Source organism: Chelonia mydas, chromosome 18, assembly GCF_015237465.2.
Source record: "Chelonia mydas isolate rCheMyd1 chromosome 18, rCheMyd1.pri.v2, whole genome shotgun sequence".
NCBI classification, from domain to species: Eukaryota; Metazoa; Chordata; order Testudines; family Cheloniidae; genus Chelonia; species Chelonia mydas.
Window position 1 is genome coordinate 3,445,333 of NC_051258.2, and position 20,145 is coordinate 3,465,477.

Sequence of the window (20,145 nt, forward strand, 5' to 3'; positions counted from 1 at the left end):
ATAATATAGCTTTTAATCATTACTCTAGTGCTGTGAACAGTTCCCACTTCTCAAAAGTATTTTTTCTGTCTAGGTTAACTCTAAAAATCTGGTGCCAATACTAGTTCAGCTTTCCCCACTGTAGCAATATCAGATGCTCAAATGTAGATGGGCCACCGATCGTTTTTATCCATGTCAACTAGACCTGCTCTGAGCAAGGTTACATCACAGTGCGAGCCCACGTTAGCCAGGTAGCCTGTCTGCATTTCCCCTTAGTGCTAATATCAGCAGAGCTGAACTGCGTTGAGAAATGGTGGAAAAATTTTGGAAACTTCTGTGGGTGGAAAGGATCTCTAGCAGGCAATTTGATGGTTGCAAAGGAAAACCTTTAACCTAAGTATTAGGACTAGAAGCAGAATTTTTGGTTTAATGAAAGCTCTGATTCTGCAAAAATTGATATGGCACCAGAGAAGTATCATGCTGCACATCCCTCAGCATGGTGTTCCAAAGCAGTGGGAGTTGTAATCTTTTAAAGAGGAGGCCAAGCCAAGCAACAGAAAAGTGCTTGATGGGCCATGTATCTTCTAGCTAGTAAAACCAAGCCACTTAGGGAAGAAATTGCCTAGCAGGTTTACTTGTACTAACTCCATCCTTGTGGTAGAATAGCACCTGTATCCAAAGCTTTTTATTCTGAAAATGGGGTATCTTTACCTGGTTAGAGTGGTCCTACTGAGCAATAGGCCAACCTTTTTTTGGTTGTAGGTACCCAGAGCAATGCTCATGTGATCTTCCTGCTGTTGATTTCTCTCGTAGGCTTATTATTTATAGAGATTTTTCCCTACAGCTTTACAAAGCAGTGTCCCAACTAACTCTGGGTCTGGAACACAACTGCAGTTAAAGGGGAGAAAGGCTTTTAGCAGCTAGGCTGTGGAGTTACTCTCTAAACCTAAGTTACTTCTGATCCTTGCTTAGTTGCAGGGAGTTGGCTCCAAATTCACTGTACCTTCCAGCTTTGTGTCTTGGTCATTTTTTGCAAAGATGTGTAGTGGTAAGAGTGACGATGGAACAGGGCCCTGTGTATATGCAGCGGTGGGCTAGAGCAGGACTTGTAAGACAATTTCAGCATAATAGTATGGCACACTTGAGTGCTTTCTGAATTTGTTGTGAATTTACTCCAGGTGGCTCTCTGTAGCTATCTCCAGGCTCAGTTACTGCTTCTGTTAAGGAATTAGTCCTAAGCATTGGAAAAAGCTCCATTTTGTACAAAAGGCAGCAGCCTCTTGGCGACTCAAGATTTGTTGTGAAACACATCAAACTGATGCTTTGCAGGGTTTCCCTACTGAGTAGAGTCCAGATCACTATATGCCCTGATCGTCGAAGCCTTTCGCAGTTGGCCCTAGCACCCTGATGGCTGTATTCCACCGTAACAATGAAACCTCTGACCAGTGCAGAGGAGGCTTATGAGTGCTGGAGCTAGACCTAGACTGTAACCTGGACCGAGACACTCTCTGCAAGAGAGAGACCACAGGCCTCACCCTGCTCAGAACTCAGCTCTTCCACTTAATGCTCCCATTGTCTTTTTCTCAAAAAAGAAAAAGGGGGGGAGGGGGGCAGGAAACTACTTGAGCTATTTCTCCTACAGCCTGAAAATAATAAGGGGCGTGATGCACTTCCTGTTTTTTAAATACATGAGGAGCTCACAGGTATTATGGTGATTAGGAGAATAGATCTATTGAGGTAGGTGTTGCACCAGTCATCGTCACTGTTCCTTGCTGTATTCCCCCAGCATATCCATTAGTGGAATCCAACTAAAGCAAGTTGGCAGTTTTACCTGTCTCGGCAGCAGCATCTCCAATGATGGATCTCTTGACAAAGAGATCACAAAAAGAATACAGAAAGCTTCTCAGTCATTAGGAAAGCTACGTAGCAAAGTCCTGAAATCCCACAACATAACCCTCTCAACAAAAACAGAACTTTATAATGCTTTTATGTTCACATCTCTCTTCTACGGCTGTGTGATCTGGACACCATACAAATAGCATATCAAACAGCTAGAGGCCTTCCATAACCGCACTCTGCATGCCATTAAGGGGATCCCCTGGCAGGACAAAATTACCAACTTGGAGGTTCTCCAGCAGTCAAATGCCAGAAGCATTGAGACCATGCTGATAAAAACCCAAGTACGCTGGGTTGAACATCGACTCCCCAGAAAAATTTTCTATGGAGAATTGGCACAAGGACATCGGAATCAAGGCTACCCCAGAAAACACTACAAGGACAGCATCAAGAACAGCACACACTTTGGTGCAATAAAACTGGATGATCTTGAGAAGGCTGGGTTAAATAGATCAGCCTGGCAACACACAGCACTCAGAGCTTTCCAAGCCTTCGAAGAGGACAGAAATAATCGATTGTTAGCTGCAAGTGAAAGCATCATACTACGACTATAGCTATCAAGACTCTCACCAATGACTTTGTCTGCCCGATCTGCTCACGAGTATGCACATCACGCTTTGGACTTCAGAGTCACTCCAGAATCTGCAAAAAGAGAGAGCATGAAAATGTCATTGTTGAACTGATGGACTACACATCATAATCAGGTAGATACAGTTGTAGACTCACTTGTGGTGTTTCTAACCTTTTTAAAGCAAATATGGCACAGGGGAAACTGCAGTCCAAACTTCAAATGTAGCTTGTCTCATTAGGAGAGATGACCTTGAAGAGCAAAAAAGAAAGAAATGCCATGGAAGTTGCTTCTTTCCCATAATATTTATGCTAACATGGCAAGTGAAGGCCAGAGAATTTCACCCACTAAATTAGGCAGGAGCCCCGAATTGATCACTGGCGCTTTGTGGCAATACACTCTGTGAATCTCTTGATGTACTACACGTGCTGTTTGTTTGCTACTTTTTTACTTTTGGATGTTAAAACAAACAACTGTTGAAAATAACTGGTTCCCTTATACCAGTGCAGTTCACCCTTTCCAGCACAAGAGCCAAACATACGATGGAAAAATTTCAAGGGGCCAGAGCATCCTGGGGCAGGTTCTCAGTCTAGTTCTGCTCAGTCAGCGCAAGGGAAGCAGAAATCACTTGGCAGTTCCCTGTTGGGGATTCCCTAGTATGTTCACAGCTGACCCAATTAGCCCATCTGCTTCTTTCTTCAGCTCCTGCTTCAGGGGGCATTGGAGATAGTGGTGTATGATCCCTATAAGCTGCTCTAGCCTGTGCTGGGGCAGAGAATTAGGGGCTATTGCTATGGTTCCTCAGTAGTGTCCCTGTGGCTGCTCGACTTCAGGTGCACATGCACTCTAGATGCCTTTTGATTAGTGGTTTTTCGTTAGCAGTGCTGTTTTGCCTGTGCATGCACCCTACTCATACTTGTACACAGCACCAAGGCTATAGAGGGCTGCACAGGCAAACCAGCATCCATTCCTTCTCAGCCACCTTGGCCTAAGACAGAACTGTAGCACGTCCGCTACCAGCATGCCTCTTATTAGAATCATTTCCTTTTTATCTTAGTAGTAGTTTAGTTTTTAGTTTTGTTTTAGAGGATTGCCTCTTTCTTTTCCTCTCTTCTCCCATTCTGGAGAGTTGTCTCCTTGGGAGGATATGCCCAGCTCCCTGGGCTTCAAACATTGCCTCACTTGCCTTACTCACACATCTCACAAATCTACGGCTAGGAAGAACCAAGAGATCAAACTGAGGCATCTGATGGTGGAGTGTTCTCTTTGCCCTATTGCAGAGCAAGGTCAGGATTCCCCTCTACATCCGTCTCTGGGCAGATCTAGCGGCCCTTTGACCTCAGCTCATCACTCCCCCAAGAAGGGGAAGGTCTCAGAGACCTCTAATGGCCCCAGGAAAAGGGTCTCTGACTCACTGTAAGGAGTCTGCTCCAAAGAGGCCTTGTCTTCTACTAAGTCAGCGGTCTTGGAATAATTGACTTCTAGATCCAGTGCTGCGGGCGCTGCAAGTTCCTCCATTGTGGTTAGGGCTAGAAAACCAAGAAAGTTAAAAAGTAAACACTGCTCCAAGCGAGCCTTGGTACCAACCAGGCACAACAAGAATGACTAGGAGAGAAACACATCCAGACAAGATGCATCTTTTATCAGTATCTCCGTTGGGCCTCCTGGTGCCATAATAATCTAAACATCTTACTCCAGCACCTTCATCAGAGCATTCTGAACCCTCAGTATGGTCAGCTTCCTGAGACAATTGCGTCAGTGCTGACACCCCATTCACTACTGCAGGGATTTTGATTCATTAAGGACCTAGCCATAGCAGAGGAACTGCAGTCTCATGGGCACCAAGGTTTCCACAGTACCAAGACTAGTTCAGTTGCTGGACTCCCATTTACCACTGACACTCAATTTGCCACCATTTTCAGTTGGGACTCCTCCATTGCTCTGAGGAAGAGGAGAATGAAGGAGACTTTCACTCAGTCCATTCAGCCTTGTCAATCTTAGTATAGAGTTTCCCGCACCTACTCATATAGGAACACTTTCTGTGTGGACCATGGAGACAGGAAAGAGTCCAGAGCAAGACATCAGAACCCTAGGTGCCACCATTGCTTTTCTATGGACCCCTGCAGTGGCCATACTGGGACCACTGGGCTGCTTACCATCAGCAGTTTTCTCGGGCTCCAAACCCAGCCCACCAGGATGAGACTCAATCTCTGCTACCTCAGACCATTCCCAAGCAGGGGGAGACATTTGAGGAACAGATTAGGGCAGATGAGGAGACTATCTACTGCTATCTCATCACCTGATGAAGTAGTGATGCCCCCTCTACCATCTATGGCTGATGACTTTAAGCAATTCCAAGACCTCATCAAGCACTTGGCAGACTCTCTTCAGATACTGCTTAAGGAGTCGTAAAATAAGTTACTGGATATTCTCCAATCAGTTACATCTAGAGTTACCCTTCTGATTAACAAGGTGATCTTGGATCCTGACTGGATTGTTTGACAGACCCCAGCACGAACACCACCAACTTGCAAGAGGTCTGATAAGCTATACTACGTTTCCACCAGGGACTCTGAATTCCCATCCCTCTCCTAATTCCCTGCTGGTGGAGGTTAGTAAATGAATGGAGGAAGCAGCATCATGCCAAGGTAACCCCATATGATAAGGACCAGAAGAGTCTCGATCATTTTGGACAGAAGTCCTATTCATCGGCAACCCTACAATTTTGGATCACTAATTACCAGGTGCTTATGTCCAAATACAAATAAATGCACTGAACTTTGCATAGTTGATATAATTATCATCTTCCTCTGGAACAAGGAGAGCTCCAAGCTTTCGTTGTGGAAGGACAGTTACTAGCCCTCCAATCCCTGCAAGTGTCCCTAGACCCTGCAGATGCTGCGGCCTGTTCAGTCTCTGGGGCACCAGTCATAGCTTCAGCAGCCCAGCTTCCCACGGGGGGGTCCCGAGTATGGTGGAGGACCTTCAATTCAACGGGCTCCAGTTATTTGTAGAGAACACGGATGAGTCCCTCCATACTCTACAAGACTTGAGCCACGCTGCAGTCACTATCAGTCTATACCCCTGCGAGCAAGAGGAGGTTTAGTAGATCACACATTGCTCAAAGATCCCACCCAATACATTTCTCTGGGTTCCAGAGGCTAGCTGAGCCCCCTAGAAAAAAGAACAGCTTTCATAGGAAGAGAACCACAAAATCGTCTGGTTCAAGCACTCAGTTGGCTTTGTCTTCAAAGCATCAGTTTTGATGGGCTGGTCTAGGGTTTGAAGCCGCTCCACTCTTTAACTTGCCAGCTCCAACAGTTTGCCCACCCTCCCCCATTTGGAAGCCATTGTTCCCATTTCTGATGTGCATGGGAGCATATCACCACAGACATGGGTTTGGAGATTTTCATTGGGCTATGCCATCCATTTACACGCGCACACACCCTTTCTAGTCCCTCTTCAGTGACCCCTCTCTCGAGCTCCTGCTAAGACAGGAGATAATCTCCCTTCTTTGATTAGGAATGATAGTCTCTCAGCTCTACACGGGGTGGGGGTTTCTGCTTGATAATACTTTGTACCAAAAAAAATCTAAACCCAGAGTGTAGAGACCAATTTTAGATACAACACACTTTTTATATTAAAAAAAAAAAGTCAAGTCCCAAAAATTCAGGATAGTGACTCTTGGCAGCTATAATTCCTTCATTGAACCCAGGGGATTGGTTTTGAGCTCTCTAGCTCCAAGATGCATATTTCCATATCACCATACACCTAGCCCTCAGAAGGAACTTGCACTTTCTGATAGGCTGGGATCACTACCAGTATTGTATACTTCCTTGTGGTTTTTCTTCAGCTCCAAGAATGTTCTCAAAGGTTCTAGCAGTAGTGGCTGCTTATCTTTGTCAAGAGGCTCTTATGGTATTCCCATACCTTGATAAGTGGCTGTTCAAAGATCTGTCTTACAGGGAGGTACTGGTGACTGCCCAGAGGGCGCTAGCGCTATTTCTGCAGTTCGGCCTCCAGACTGATGTAGACAAATCTGAATTGAACCCTATGCAGAAAATACATTTCCGAGGGTTGTTTTTGGATTCGCTGACTGCCAGGGCCTATCTTCCCACGGACAGATTCGTAACCTTATCAAACTTCATCAAGACTGTTGAAGCGAACCCTTAAACCTCTGAGAGGCTCTGGCATATCCTAGGTCACATGGCAGCTTGTACTTTCATCACAGATCATGCAAGATTACGTCTTCTCTGCCTTCATGGGTGGCTCAGGCCAGTCCTCATCAAACAGACACTGCCTGGACAATCAAGTTTTTTCTGTTCCACACCAGGGGAAACATTCCCCAGACTGATGGAAATACCACCACAGTGTCAGGGATGGCGGCATTCTTCGGCTAATGCTGATTGTGTTCATACGGTCCGCGGCAGATAGTCACCTCAGAATGAAGGACCTGTATTACGCGTTTTCCCCAACATCTCCAATTCTAAAAGTGACTGACAGGATCAGGTGGGACAAGGACATCCAGATAGTCCCCATGTAGACTAGACAAGCATAGAATCCTTATCTCTTTTTTGACTGTCTCTTCATCCCGCGATCAATATTCTATACTTGTCATCTCTCTCAAGATGTCAACCGAGTGCTTCACCCCAACATAAGGATTTTCCACCTCGATAGTTCTCTTCCTCTATGTTGGATTACCAGCTGCAATTAAAGAAAGCAGGCTTATCAGTTAGCCAGATTTAAGGTTCATCTGGCTGCAGTATCAGCATCCATTCTCCAGTGGAGGGGTTCTCAGTTTTCTCTCACCCTACAATTGCAATGTTTGTTAAATTTACTTCCCTCAAGTAAAAGAGCTTTCATAGGGCCTCCTTTTGAACCTGTTGCAACCTGCTCTTTATTAAACCTGTTCATGAACACTGCCTTTTTCGTAGCCATTACATCGGCTCAAAGATGTGGGGAAATGGGGGCTTTGATGGTGGATCCTTTCTTTACTGGTGGGTTGTTGTTTTTTTTCCAGGGATAAAGTTTCCCTACAACCACATTCCAAATTCCTTCCTAAGGTATTGTCAGAGTTTCACTTGTACCAGACCATACACTTACCATTTTCCCCCCGCAACTCCCAACCACATAATTTGGGTCAGGAATCTTTCTTCCATACAGTAGATGTTAGAAGAGCTTTGGCTTTCTATCTCAGTAGGACCAACCCATTCTGGAAGTCTGGACTATTTATCTCCATTGTGGATGGGATGTATTATCACTTGCTATAAGATTGACAATATTCAGCCTCCTGCTAGGGTTCTGGCCTACTCTCTACTACATCACAGTTTACAACTATGCCTTTCGTAAGGATGTTCCAGTACCTGAAATCTGAAGGGTCTTCTCCCATTATGAGGCTTTTTTCCCCCATGCCTCTAGATCTGACGCGGCAGTGGGAAGTGCAGTTCTGTAGGCTGTACTAGACTCTGTTGTGACACTCATTCCTGGGGATACTGTACAGCAGTAATGGTAGAGAAGGAACTGAAGGTGGTTTGCCTGTGCAACCTCGGTGCGGGGCAAAAGGGCGTGTAGGGTGCGTGTACGGGCCGAATGGACACTGCTAAAAAAATTGCCCAGCAAGGGCACATGCACACTTGAAGTGGAGCACCCCTGGGGACACACCTCTCGAATTCCAGTTACTGCACAGGGTGAGTAACCTTTCCTTCTTAGCTCTTCTCCCACCCCACCCCCCTTACCCTAGGTGGCTGGGGAGAAGGGGGCCATCCTGTGTTAGGGGTTTCCTAGATTTAGATGGAGCCCATTGAGCTCTGATTCTTCTCTCTTGGGCTCCTGCAGCTGGGCAGGGAAGCAGGCAATGGAACAGCCTGTTCTCCTCCTCCAATGTAGGTGCCCGCGTGGGGTGCTGCTGAGCACTGGGAAGAGGCAGTAGCAGTGTGGGAGGCTCCCAGCTCATATTATCGGTGGCCCTGGAGCTGCAGAGAAAGGGGGGCCCGCACTTCCCTGAGGCTGATTCAAACACTGCCATTTAGAAGTTACAGGGCACAGCTTAGGGACGTGCTTTCACCTGAGAGTCAAATACACATTTGATCCTTAGTACTGTTGTGCTGAGGGCCACAACTGCTGCTTCCCCTGGCATGTTTTGGGCTCTCCTGCTTTAGACTGTTCTCGTGGAATGAGGGTAGATAAAAGCAATCATGACCTGCGGTCAGTTGCCCTACAGAACAGTGGTATTTAGCTTCAGGCTTGAGCTGGGAAAATATAAGCGAACTTCCTAGTGTCCTTTTGGGAAAGCACCCACCCTTACCGCTTCCTCTGTGGCGTGCCAGCACTTGCTGTCAGCACTATGCACTGTACTCTGCAGGGTGTGGCCTTTGTCAAAACATGAGCAGAATATTGTGTAGAAAAATAAGCACATTGACTGCTGACCATCCGTAAGAGAGCTGTGTGGTGCTATGCATCACTCTAGCACAGCGGAAAAGAGTACACAGACTCCTGAGAATCTTTTAAGTCTTCTCTGGGAGTAGTAAAAAATTGCACCACAGTTGAGAACAGCATTGGGGGAATAGCTCATGTGTCTGTTCCTGCTGTACAAAGTGTGCTACCCAGCTCTCTCATCTCTTCAGCTGGGAGGACTGGACACAGGCCCTTCTCAAAAGCTGTGTCCTGCAGAAGGAGAATGGCCCTGTCTGCCACTGAAGCATCTTAATAATTGGTTTAAAGTGCCAGAGGAACCGCCAACTGCTCTTTGCTTTGTAGTATTGCTTTGCTCACTCGCTGCTTTTATTTTTGTAAAGGCCAATATTTTAGACAAGAGAATCTTTATTGGATTTGCCCTTTTCAGTTTTTTAAAGCACTTCTAGTCTCTAGCTGTACCTGAGTAGTTCCTGCAGCCTAGCTTTTTGGCTTTAGGAAGGGCTTTGTTCTGGTCACTCACTGGTGCAAAGGCAGAGCTCTTGCCCTGGTGAATGGGAAGCGACACAGGTGTGGTACCCTGTCTTGTGCTGGTAGAAGAGATCCTGTCAAAAAGCCTTATAAACCCATAAACAAAAACCTATCTACAAACCAGTGACCATGCTGATCAATTTAAAAAATCCACTCTAAATAGAAAATACTAACAGCCAAATTGTTTCAGGAGACCCAACCCTCTCCCAGGTATGGTATGAGGATTGCTAGGCAGCCTGTGCACTCCTACACCTTAATTCCCAACAGCTGCCTTTAAATAATCTCTCTCACTGTGGTTCAGTCGCACTCATTCACTGTCTCCATTCACTGCTGTAGGCATTAAGATGCACAGACTGTATCGCAGTGTATACACACACAGGGCTGAATTAAAGTTGCATGAGGAACTTGCTGTTTAGCATTTCCTAACGTTGTGTACTTGACCTTTAACATTCTTCTGATACTTTTAATAATATTCTTGTACGTAATATACCATCTGCATCTGCTACAGGACCTGCAGCATTTGCATCCAAGCCATGTTAGGCAGTGTGAGCAGGGTACTGCATTAGTGTAGTTTGGGCTGGTTCAGTCACACTGCTGTAACTTGAAATGATGCAGACATAAAAGTAACAAACACAGATGGTTCCCATTTCCTAGGTTTGTTAGCTACCCTCCCTGATCGTCCTGCTCTTCCTCCCACTTTCTCTTTAAGGTTGTTCTGTTAATAAAGTCAGTGTGCTATAGGTTTTATTTCTCTGAGGCCTCTTCTCTCTCCACCTACCTTTTGAATTTTGCCAGGACTTACTTTGAGTTTCACTCACTTTAACACAGTTATCCTAAGTGGTAACTATTGATTGCAGCTCTTTTCTCTTTAAAACCCTATACTATCCTTTACTTACCCTCTCCCCCTAGTAAAATCTCAGTGTGGTCGCACCCTTCCCGGCAGCCTCTAACGTGCCCTATGGAGGGTGGGGTGATCATGGTCAGCTATATGTAGTAGAAGGGAACATACTGTTTTATAGACTCTCCAAATACTTCCAAGGTTGGCTTTGGGCCTCCTCACTATTTCCGCCCCCTCACATCCCCCTCAGAATTTTGGAAGTTGAAAAATTGTGGCCAGCTCTAGCATTCGCAACTAATAAGAGCCCTATGCCCAGGGGCTGGCCCTTTCAATTCAATTAGACTTTTGGGGCATAACAAGCTTTACCAGTGTTGCTTAGCTATGGGGTTTGTGTCTTTCTTACAGTCATCTGTCAGATGCTTACCTAAGCTAGGCACATCTTTGTCTGGGTTTGGGCCCTCATCCATTTATCATTTCGGAGCCAGCAATACATTGTTTTAAAAGCAGTCTGATTGGGGAAGTTGGCTACTCGATCAGTACTGCCAGAAGCCTGGGAAGCCCTTGGCTATCTAGGACTCCTGTTTGGGTCAGCCTCTCCTAGATAGTCCACCTGTAGCTCCTTATATTATAGCCAGCTTGCCTCCTTGGGTGTCTCATTTGTTCTGGGTGATCCTAAAGCATTGTCTAGCAGTACCTGGGAATGGTATCCTCAGGACTCTAGCCTCATTCAGCAGGTCTCCCATACTTCCCATTGACATGTGCAGGGCCAAGTCCTACTTATCTATCTCACGCCCTTCCTCTTCCCGCAATCCAGGTCTGGCTGGGAATGCTGATTTCTGATTGAAGGGTTGGGCCTTTGATGTTACAGCTGTGTGGTAACGCTGCAGGGTGAGACCTTAGTGCTCGGACACAAAGGTGTAGCCCGATGCCCCTTCTATTAATGAAGAGGGAAAAAAATTACCAGGAGAAAATCCTGTTTAAAACAGAGCAGGGGGAGAGATGTTTTACAGCGATTGAACAAAAAACCATGGGTTTTAGCGCAAAGTCACCTCCCTCTTCTCTCACCTTCCCCGGTTAAGGAAGTGCAGTGTCATGAAGCTCTGATGATTCAGTGGAAATGTAAAGTCTTTAATTACCCCAGCGGACAGTTTAGGGCTTGAGTAGCACTTTGATTCCTGAGCAGGAAGGGCTGTTCCAAGACAGAAGTGGAAAGGGGCCCTAAACAAGCCCCGCTCAGTTCGTTCTTAGAAAGATACAGAGGAACAGAAAAAAAAAAATCTGATTTTCAACAAGCCCCACAGCCCACCATCTTCAAGCCCTAGGGCCCCCTGGGCCATGCTCCCTGGCCTAAGGGAGCCTCCTCTCTGTCCCAGCACTATCTGTTACCCGAGGCAGGTAGCTGGCCCCACTGCCACAGTAGCTGAGCACCTCACACTCTGGAAGGCATTTAACCCCAGGACCTCTGTGGGTAGAGCAATGCTGTGTCTCCATTTTACAGAGAGGAAGCTGAGGCACAGAGCGGTTACTTGGCTTGGCTGAGGTCACACAGCAAGTCACTGACCAAGCAGGACTTGAGTCCAGGTCTCACAAGTCTCAGAGGAGCATCTCCAAACACTGGACCATCCTTCCCCTTGTAAGTGTGCTGAGTGGGCCAGGAAATCTCACCCCTCCCATACAACCTATCTAAACTGATAATGAAACAATGTCCTTTCTGGTCCCCACATGTCTACGCCCATGTGAGGAGAAAGCATCACTGCCTCCCTTTGTGGGACACGTGGCCTGTGGCTGGGACCTGGACAACACCCACCTCCTAAGGGGAGGAATTCTGCAGCACATGCCTTGCCCCGCACTCAGCAACCTCAGGGTTGCTGGTGCAGCAGTTCCCATCCACGTACACTCAATGGGGCTAGGCACAGAGCTGATCCCAGAGAGCACCAGCCTCTCCACCCTTCATCTGGCTGGAGCTCAGCAGCTTGGGGCACACACCTGGCTCTGTGGGTTGCCCAGGTAACAGAACCAATCTGCTGATTGAACCCTTAGGACTGCTGTGGTTACTGGGATGGTTAGTTATATTGAGCAACTCCCCACCCTCCAGTGTGTTCTAGATACTTTCCAGAAACAAGCCAAGTCTGCTTTGAGCTCCAAGCAGTTTTCAGTCTCAATTTAGCCCCGTTAGATCCCGTCTGCACTAGGAGCATAACAGGGACCAGGGTCTTTACATAGGACCTAGCCCCTAGAACTGGGTGAAAGCACCACATCCCGTAACACTTGTGTGGCCATTGCTAGGCCACTGTGGAACAGGGAGAAATATTTCACTTTACAGCAGAGAATACTACTGGGAACAGGGCTGAGCTACCCAGGACTGAGTCAGCAGCAGCTGGTTCCACCTTGACCTAGCAAGAGGGTGTGAAGAGCTGACAGTGCTCGATGGTTTCCTTTCAACTCCTGCTGGGTGGCAACTGTAAAGCCTCAGGAGAAGGGCAGGTTTCAGCTCTGCAATGAGTCATTCTGGCAGCCCTGGAGTTGATAAATGCATTTCAAGATGCCCTCTGGTGGTTTCACAAGGAATGACTGGGATTTCCAAAGAAGTGATTTTTTTTTCACCTGTATTATTGCTGTCGTGTGTGTAATGGCATCCACAGTAAATCAGGCAGAAGAGTCTCTGACCCTGTCCTGAGCCCAGTAACAGGAGCTGAGCGAGGGATCCAGCAGGGGGGGAAGTGCAGATGCCATGCTATGACTATAGCTGCTAAGCATCCTAGCTGGCATGCTGGGGATGCGTTGTGCTTCAAGGGTAACCTCGTTCACATCGCTGTAGGGCATAGGAATGGCCAGACTGGCTCAGACCCAAAGATCACCTCGCCACTATGCTATCTGCATGAGTGGCCAGAACCAGATGCTACATTCACCCCCTCAACAGTAGGAGACAGTCTCTTTATCCAACATCCATTAACACAAACCACAGACCCCGTGGACCTGGGCTGCAGGTTGGCTGCTGAGCAGACCTCTCAGCTCCTGCAGCCTGAGCCCGGGATAGTCAGACTCCCCAGCTACCCTTGCGGACGCTGCCCTCAAAACATCTACAGATTGTTACCAATTGCTAACCACAGGCTGAAGCTTATCCTAGGATAAACCTGCACATCTTGACTCTCCCCCGCCCACTGCCAACAATGCCAGCTGGGTGTGGAGCTGTCTCCAGCACAGAGCTCATGGGCAGCAGCTCAGCAGGTGCGTCTCTGCTCCTTTCCTCTTGCTTTTCACAGACTGCGCTGGCTACATGTAAGGAGCCACATATAAAGCATCTGAACAAAGTGAATGGGGCTTCCATGTGGGAATCTCTTCCCCATCACTGCACAACTCTGGCACTTTAGCAAGCAGGTGCCCTGCATGCCCCATGATCCATATTGTCCCTTCCATCCAGTGTAGGGCCTGGCAGCCTGTGTGTGTGTGTCAGAGAGAAGGGTGGTTCTCCTGAAGCTTTCTTCTAAGTCCCCCTCTAACAGATGCACTTGCTACCCAGCTAGCCAGTGGGAGAGAAGGTGCCCAAGATGCAGGAGCACAGCAGAGGACAACAGCATGGTCTCCTGCATCCTTGCACTTGTTGATCTTCCCAAGGCTCCCAACAGGGAGACTCTTCTTGCATGCCTCCCTGCACTGCCAGTCCAGAACTGCTCTGCCACATGGACCCCTCCTGCCTGTCCCAATCGCAGAATGTGTCCCTCTCGTACATGGGGGGGGAGGCGGTATAGGAAGAGATGCCTCTCCCCATCGAGAGGGCAGCCATGCACCAGCCCAGTTACAGGAGAATGGGACTGACAATGGGCCATTTACCAGTGCAGAGGTAGAGATCCTGACTGTCCACTTGAAGCTCTGCTGGGAGGAGCACTGCTCACTGAACAAGGGTAAATGTGAACTGGGGGCTCAACTCGCTCAGCAAAACAAACAACATGCCCTGGCTGGCTCTGATGCAGAGGGTTCATCCTTCTCCTGCTCCTTCCACACCTTCAGCTCAGCTCTGGTCTAGTTATCAATGTGCGGAACCGTGCAACTGTCTCCTCCCTTCCCTCCTGTTCCTAAAACCCAGCCACCCCTTGAGGTCCGACTCAAATGCAACCACCACCTGTGGAGAACCATGGCCCACAGCTCAGTCATGAGGATGATCTTCCTCAACAAAGCCCCATTTAAAGCCCCTCTGCTGCCCATGTGCCAACTCTGTCCCTTCCTTCCCAGAGTTTTCTGTCCTCCACTGACCCCACATTCTGTCCCGAGCTGTCATCCAGCTTAGGGCTGGCGGATCTGGGCTATGCTGGAGCTCCTCAAGGGAGCCTGTCCTACATAGGAGCAAAAGGAATAGAATCATAGAATATCAGGGTTGGAAGGGACCTCAGGAGGTCATCTAGTCCAACCCCCTGCTCAAAGCAGGACCAATCCCCAACTAAATCATCCCAGCCAGGGCTTTGTCAAGCCTGACCTTGGAAGCGTTCTGTGTTCTAACAGCTCCTCCAAAGCCAAATCAAGTGGTACTGCCTTCTCCCTGCCCTGGGGCTCTCGCTGGGTTCCAGAGCTGGACGGTGTATTTTTGTTTGGAGATGGAACGGAATGGGATGCCAACAGAACCAGGTAAACCACAACTGCTTTATCAGCTGCCTCCAAGTGTGTCTGTTATTGCCAGACTGGTCTGCCACCTCCTCTCCCCAGTGGGCTTCCCCCAGCAGCCTAGGTTTGGACAAGGGCTAGCATTGCCTGCTGGGAACTTGTGTTCTCCTTGCCCTCACCTCCCACCTCCCCGTGTAAAATCAGAAGCCTGCTGGCCGGCTCTATTGTTGGTGCTGGCCTCTGCTGCATTTCCTTTGGGGAAGTGATTTCCTTTCCAGCGCCCCTCTCACTCCCCCCAAGCCTGTCCCTCTCCACCCCTTGCCCTGCCCAGCCTCCAGTATCCGTAGGCCATGCTCCTGCTGTGTGCGCTGCATGCATCCCTGTCTCCTTGGGCAGCACGGACCCTGCAGCGCGTGGAGCCAGAACCAGGGTGCAGTGGGGCCTGCATCTGCCTGAGCCAAGCAGAGGCTAGGAGGTGAGTGTGCTAATTGTGCCTGCTGAGTCAGTGCCTCGTGATGCAGCAGCACCTGGCTGGGAATGGGAAGGGCCATGTGGTGTGTGTCTGAAAATCCCAAATGAGCAGTATGCCCTGAGCCAGGTGCCCTGCTCAGCCCCCTTCTCCCGCCTCTTTTAGATCCACTTTCACCCCTTTAAGAAAATGCCTCATGTACCTAGAAGCCCCTTTAGCTGCCCAAACTGCCAGTCCTGGGCATGCAGGCTTATGGATGTTCAAACTCATGGATTACAGGAGAGGTCCCAGAAGACCGGCGAAGGGCTAGCATGGTGTCCATCTTTAAAAGGGGGGAAAGGAGGAGCCAGGGAACTACAGTCCAGTCAGCCTGACTCCGATACCTGGGAAGCTACGAGAGCAATGTCTCAAACATTCAATTTGCAAATACCTGGAGGACGAGGGGTGAGCACTAGCAGCCAGCCTGGATTTACCAAGAACAAACCCTGCCAAACCAGCTTGATTCCTTCTTTCACAGGGTAACTAACTTGGCGGATGGAGGAATGTGATGGACTAAATATATCTGGACTTCAGCAAGGCTTTTGCCACAGTCTCACATGACATTCTGATAAGTAAGCTGGAGAAATGCTGGCTCAGCAGAACTACCATTAAGTGGATACATAATTGGTTAAACAACCGCAAACAAATGGAATGATGTTGGATTGGACAGAGGTCTGAAGTGGGGTTCCACAGGGATCTGTTCTGGGTCGTGTTATTTAATATCTTTATTAGTGACCTGGATGTAAATATACAGAGCACACTGATCAAGTTTGCAGAGGACACAAAGCTGGGGGGGTTGCAAATACTTTGGAGGACAGAGCTAAAATTCAGAGGGATCTGGATAAATTGGAAAACTGGGCTATAGACAACAAAATGAAATTCAACAAAGACAAATGTCAGGTGCTACACTTAGGAAAGAAAAACCAACTGCACAAATACACAATGGCGGAGAACTGGCTTGGCACAGAAGCACTGGTGAGAAGGATCTGGGAGTTGTGGTGGATCACAACCTCAACATCAGTCAGCAATGTGATGCTGTTACAAAAAAAAGCAAATGCAGTTTTAAGTTGCGTTAACAGAAGCATAGCATGTAAGTCACAGGAGGCGATAGTATCGCTCTACTTGGCACTGGTTAGGCCTCAACTGGAGTACTGTGTCCAATTTTGGTCACTAATGCATAGAAAGGATGTAGAGAAACCGGAAAGGATCCAGAGGCAAGTGACAATGATCAAAGGGACAGAATGCAAACCTACAAGCAAAGGCTGAAGGAACTGGGTATTTTAATTTGGAAAAGAGGAGATTAATGGGGACATGATAGCGCTCTTCAGATATTGAAAGGCTGCCATAAAAAAGATGAAGAAAAGTTGTTCTCTCTTGCCACAGAAGGCAGGACAAGAGGACATGGGCTCAAACTCCAGCAGAGCAGATTTAGATTAAACTAAATCTAGAAATATCTTTCTAAACTGTAAGAACAGTCGGCCAATGGAACAGACGCCTCAGGAGATCATGGAAGCTCCTTCACCGGAGGCTTTCAAAAGGAGGCTGGAACCGTCTGTCTTGGATGGTTTAGAACCACAAATGCTACATCTGGGCAGGGGGTTAGAGTAGATGGCCCTTGCGGTCCCTTCTAACCCTCTGGGTCTATGATTCCTCCTGGCTGCAGCGTGCATGAGTGAGGAGATAGTCCTCAACTCATGCCAGTAAAAGCTGTGTACCGCACCACAGCGTCACATATTCCACATGGATACAGTGTGTGTGTGTGTGAGCGTGGTGAGAGCTGGGAGTGCAGCGCCATGTGAGGGTGGGGGATGTGTGAACAGACAACCAATAAGCAAAGGATTTGACTCACAAAGAGGCTGCAGCACCTTCACTTTCCCCCCTGCTTCTGATGCTGGTGAGGAATCACCTCAGGGGATTGGTGCTAGTTTAACAAACCTCGGTGTGACCAGTGCTCAAATTACAGGTGACTCGGGGGTAGGGGAGTTAGCCCCTAAAAGGAGTAAGGGGGTCTATTTCACTTCTGTCTTCCCTGACTTCTTACTACTCTGTAAGTCAGCCACATGCTATTCAGGCCCTCCTACTTTTTCCCCATAATTTGACCGTGGTGTGAATCTTTGAACCCTCAAGGCCTTGCCTAATTCCCACCTGGGGCCAAGCAGCAAGAGAGCGCCAGCCTGGCTCCGATCCCCCCAGAGAGAGCCTGCCTCAACCAGAAAGCAGCTCCCTTCGCTCCATACATTCCTGCCTTTGTTGCTGTCTGATGCCAGCACAAGCAGGAAATCAACTTGGCACGAGCCCTCCCCCGGGTAAGTGGTGTTTTAAATATACATAGGCTCAGGGTTGGGCTGCCAGAGCTGAGGGGAGGAAAAGGAGGGGCTGGAGAAGGGCTGGCAGAGAAGGAAGGGGTGGTAGGTGGAGAGGGATGAATGCAGCTGGTGGTGCATGTGGCTGGGAAACAGAAGAGACTGGGAAGATGCACTGAAATAAATAAAAACAACACAACTTTGGCGCTATCCTGACACTGCGCAGCTCTGAGATCCATGCCCTGGGTGAGGGGCCCCACCCCAGGAGCCATGAGTGCAGCATCAGGTACGAGACTGAAGGAAGATCAGGTGAGGCCACTCAGCCTGAGGGGTGGGGAGCCGCTGTGTGGTCAGGATGTTTTCCTGGACCGCAGTTCCTGTGAACTTTCTCTCGGCTCCCTTCCCTGCCCCGGAAGGTCAGAGGAGAGATGTTGGAGCGACCCACTAGCCCCCTCTTCCCTGTCGCAGCCATGGGAAGGTGCATTTCCACTAGCACTCGTTTGGATTTGTCAATGATAAACGGTGCTGGCTCCACAGCCCTGGAGGCACAAGTCTTATCTGCAAGCAGCGACAGCCCAGGCAGCAGCCCAGCTCTGCGGGTGAGAGGAGTGGTCAGTCTTCATGGCACGTGATCAGCTGAGAGTGCCAGTTAGAGGGGCTGACTCATGATTTTTGATCTCTTGAGGTTGGCAGGAGTGAGCCAGCCAGAACCACAGCAGGAGCCATCGCCCCAGAGAGAGCCAGAGCCAGTGGGCGTAGCCAGGTGGCAGCAGGGAGAGCAACCGCCCAGACTTGCTGGACCAGCTGCCCTGCCGGCCAGCCTGTCTCCCCCCAGGCTGGGATTGCAGAGCAGCGGGAGCCTAGCTGGGCAGGCATGGGGCTGAGCCAGCTACAGAGAGGTGACAGAGCTTGGTCTCCTGCGCAGCAGCATCAGACCCTGATCCTCCTCCTGTTCCCTCCCCCATGAAGGCTTTGAGGAACAGGGAGGCACAGTGTCAGGGGGAGACAGGCCTGGAGTGGGGAAGAGATTGGGAAGGAGAAATGGAAGTGTTGGGGAAGCAGGATGCTTTGAGCCTTATGGGCCATGGGGGCGTCAGAAGGAACTTACACTGTAGTATGTACGGGGGTGGCAATCACAGTCACGTCTGCCTGATGCATCGAAGGACAGATGTGCTCAGCGTCGCTGGACGCTTCCTTCCAAGGACACACAGAGCCGGCTGGGTTTTTTAAATGGCAATTTCCTTATAATTAATCACAAGGACAGTGACACCTGTCTTGGGGTCGGGGGGCAGTTCTGAAGGGGGCGGTAATGATTAGGTGCTTCCTGGAGCGGGTTTCGTAATGGAATTGGACCAGGACTGTACTTACTTTGTTCAAGGATACTTTGGGTCTTAAGACAGGCGGTTGCTTAGCAACATGTTTGCCTGTGACAGGTATGACAGCATGAACAGCTGTGGCTGTATTTGCTGCACACGTAATGGTTTCAACCCCCACACACAGAGAGCTTGTCTACACAAGGTAATTAGCACCATGCCGCTGATGTCAACGGAGCCACCGTGAAGAGCTGGCTCAGAGAGTAAGAACAGGATATTTTTGTAATTGAACAAGTCTTTGTGCAGCAGCTTTCTGTGTGATACTCAGTTGGTGGGAAAGCGAATGGGAAATGTACACTGTACACACACACGTTCCTACAGAGCCACAGGGCAAGATGGACAACGGCTACGTGAGTTTTAGAAGGAGAAAAGGGAAGGCACCAAGAAATCTCTTCAGAGGGCTGAAAGGCTATAACAGAACCACTGAGAAACAGCTTCCAGGAGAATGCCAACAGAAAACGAGGATTAGCTATTTTCACAATGTAGACACAGGAAGCACAAGAAAAAGCTGGAGGGAATGCAGCCGGGTAACGAGCCACCTTCATTTCTTCTGGAAGTGTCTCAAATTGAGGGACAGATTCGCTGATGTCTCAGCATTGCTGCAGGAATCCCCCAGTCCTTGTTCTGCAGTCAGGGAAGTGCCCACATTTTAACGAAATGATACCTGCTAAGTACAGCCGCAATGGCTGCCGATATGAGCATTTCACTGCTAGGGCTGCAAGGCCACAGTGCACCTCACAAGAGTAACAGGCTTAAGAGACATAAAGACTTAGGGACAGCGATGCAAGGAGCTAGATTCTAGTTGTCCCTGGCCAGCTGAGTGTTCCCCTGGCAGGAAGATAGATTCAGCTGGCAGAAAGCCAGCTATTGTGCCAAGTGTATGGGGCATGTTGAGGGAAAGGGGGCAGAGTGGGATGGGCCACAGCACCACTCCACACCGGTTCTCTGATAAGAACGGCCACACTGGCTCAGACCAATGGGCCATCTAGCCCAGTAGCCTGTCTGCAACAGTGGCCAGTACTGGGGCTGCTTCTCTGAAGTGTCCCTGTGGACGCACCACTTCAGGTGCACGTGTACCCCACTTGCCTCTGAGCAGAGATTTTCCTTAGCAATGTCTGTTCAGACCACGCATGCTCCCTGCA